This window comes from Pinus tabuliformis, chromosome 1_1 (genome assembly GCF_031772625.1).
Source record: "Pinus tabuliformis cultivar Carrire ecotype Pingquan chromosome 1_1, CPIR1, whole genome shotgun sequence".
Lineage (NCBI taxonomy): Eukaryota > Viridiplantae > Streptophyta > Pinopsida > Pinales > Pinaceae > Pinus > Pinus tabuliformis.
In genome coordinates, this window is record NC_142297.1 from 670,765,583 (window position 1) to 670,768,412 (window position 2,830).

Genomic DNA, 2,830 nt, shown 5'->3' on the forward strand with positions numbered 1-2,830 from the left:
TTATATGTACTTGGATATCATTCATCATTTTGATCCTGCATTTTTCAATAGTAGAAACACTCTCTTTTTTCAATAATAGAAACACTCTCTTTTAGTTTGTGGCAATCGTAACTTTTTAACCTACTACAACCTACCATGAATTTTCCATCTCAACGTACTAAAGGACCCTTTATAGTAACACCATATATCTCCCTACTAGCACACCTACACCAAGTCTCTATTTCCCTGCTCAAAAAACTGTAATGATATATCCACATGTCAAGTATTCCAGTCCCAATTGTGCTCCACTATCATGTTTGGTGTGACTTACTCTCATAAGTGTGTTGTTACCACCTTAGTGGTGATATTTGATACCACTTATGACGCCCCTAGAAACATTGTATAGTTTTAGGTAGATCTCTAGTCATACGGCACCAACATGCTCGTCATTGACAACTTGACCAGTTTAGTGATATGACACCTAGACTGTGCCTCACAAATCAACACACTTATATTATATGTCTGAATTAAATTATATATAAGAATATTAAACATAATCCAAAACCACATTTATGTGATATGACACCTGTACTACGCCTCACAAATCAACACTTATATTATATGTCTTAGTTAAATTATATATAAGAATATCATTTAACCATTTTGAGTATGTATTTACAAATAAGTGATTTTGGGATCAAATCCCACAAAGTAATTCTATACTTGCTCTTCAAATTCCTTTAAGCTTTTGAAAGTAAAACCAATGAATTATCAATATAATTTTACCATAATAAAAAATAATTAGAAGGACTTTAGCCAGCGCAAATTGCTCATTAGTTAAGCTTGAACCAACATCTCTTCTAGAGAAATTCAGCAATTCCAATTTAATAATTCTATCAGCCTTTCTTTGTACCTTTTGGCACAATTGCTAGTAACAAACTTAATCACTTATAATGCTCTCTTCGAACAAAAATATGAACCACAAATCACATGGTTCTTACATATAGACTGGTCAAACTTATGATACCCATCAATGCTACATAGGATTTTGCAGAGCGTTAAACATTAGTGGAAAACAAAAACTAAAGAAAAGCAAACGCAAGGGTCAATGTTCGAAACTCAAGGAGGGTAACAGCGCCGAATCCGCAAGCGCATCGTTGAGAAGCAATGAGCTACCGTTCCTCGGGTAATAAGTGGTGTAATGGTTCACACCCACGAAATCCACAGACCCTTTTACGCGATTCGGCTCTTCTATCGAAAATGCGAGTAGTCAGTTGCCAACTCTCTCTCTCTCATTGCCGAAACTTATCTGGAGTTAGAGCATTAACTTCTTTAGGGATCAGTGAAATGAAGGAGGTGTTGAGTGCCTTCAAAATAGTTCTATTCCTCCTGGTATCTTCTACCACATTCAGCATATCTTGTTTTACAATATTCCATCATGCTTTAAAGAAGTCCACATTAAAACCATCAGGACCCGGTGCTTTACCATTCTGCATTTCCTTAAGGACTTCATTGATTTCTTCTTCCGTAACTGGCCAGTTGAGGTTAAGATTATCCTCTCTGGACACAAGTCTTGGTATATTTCTTGTAATGTCCTTTATGAAGGTCTCTCTGTTTGGAATATTTTCCTGTGCAATCCCTCTAAAACACTGAACTAAAGCCATTTCAATTTCTTCCTGGGTATTGACGAGTTGCCCTTCCTCATCTTTGATCAAGGAGATTCTATTATGAGCCCTGTTTGCCAAGGTTGATCTGTGGAAAAATCTGGTATTTCTTTCCCCTTCCTTTAACCATTGCACTCTAGATTTTTGTCTCCAGAAAATTTCCTCTTGTTTACATAAGTTCTCCCACTCGTGTTGAAGAATGGTAGCTCTATCATTTCTGATTTTATCAAAGCCAACCTCAATGATGGATTGGTTGAGTATTTGCAATTTATTTTCAACAGTTTTTTTACCTTCAAAAATGTTGCCAAACTCACTCTTGTTCCACTCTTTAAGCCTGAGCTTTATGTGTTTTAGTCTTTTGTGAAGAATGAACATACTCGAACCCTGAATATGTAAATCCTTAGACCACCAACTAGAAATATTTTTGATAAAATCCGGATGGGAGAGCCAGATGTTCTCAAATTTGAAAGGTCTATTTCTGGGAGTACCTATGCCCCTGATCTCTAGTTGAATTGGCTAGTGATCCGAACCTCCAAAGGGCAGAATCCTTGCTCCTATATCAATATCTTTGAGAATAAGGTCCTTTGATAAGATGAATCTAACTAACTTTGAGGCCACTAAAGACCCTCGTCCTCTCCTATTGTTCCAAGTAAAGAGACCATTACATGTTTCAATATCAACCAATTTTGTTGTATCCAACAAGGATTGAAAGGCTAAGGAAACTCTCGTTAGAGATCTGGTGCCCACTTTTTTCTCTGATAGTGATTTGATCATGTTGAAGTCCCCACTCAATATCCATGGAGTCCCAACATATCTTTCTCTGAGATCCATAAGAGAATCGAGGAATCTCAATTTGTCATCCATTCTCTGAGGGCCATAAACATTCGTTACCAGATAGATCTCCCTATCCCCCTCCGGCTGTATGACCAAAGAAAGATAATTTCTGGAAGCTTCAGCATCTATTATGCTAATCTTGAGGGGGTTCCAAAGAGTCAGAATACCTCCTGCTGTGTTTTCTGCCTTGACTTCTAGAAACTCAAAACGACTGAGCCATTTATTATGAAGTTCTTTAATTTTTTGTATAGAACATTTAGTTTCCTGGATAAAATGATATCTGGAGCTTCTTGCTTCATCCTATTACTAAGTAATCTTTGTTTTGTTTTACTACCTAGACCCTGGATATTCCA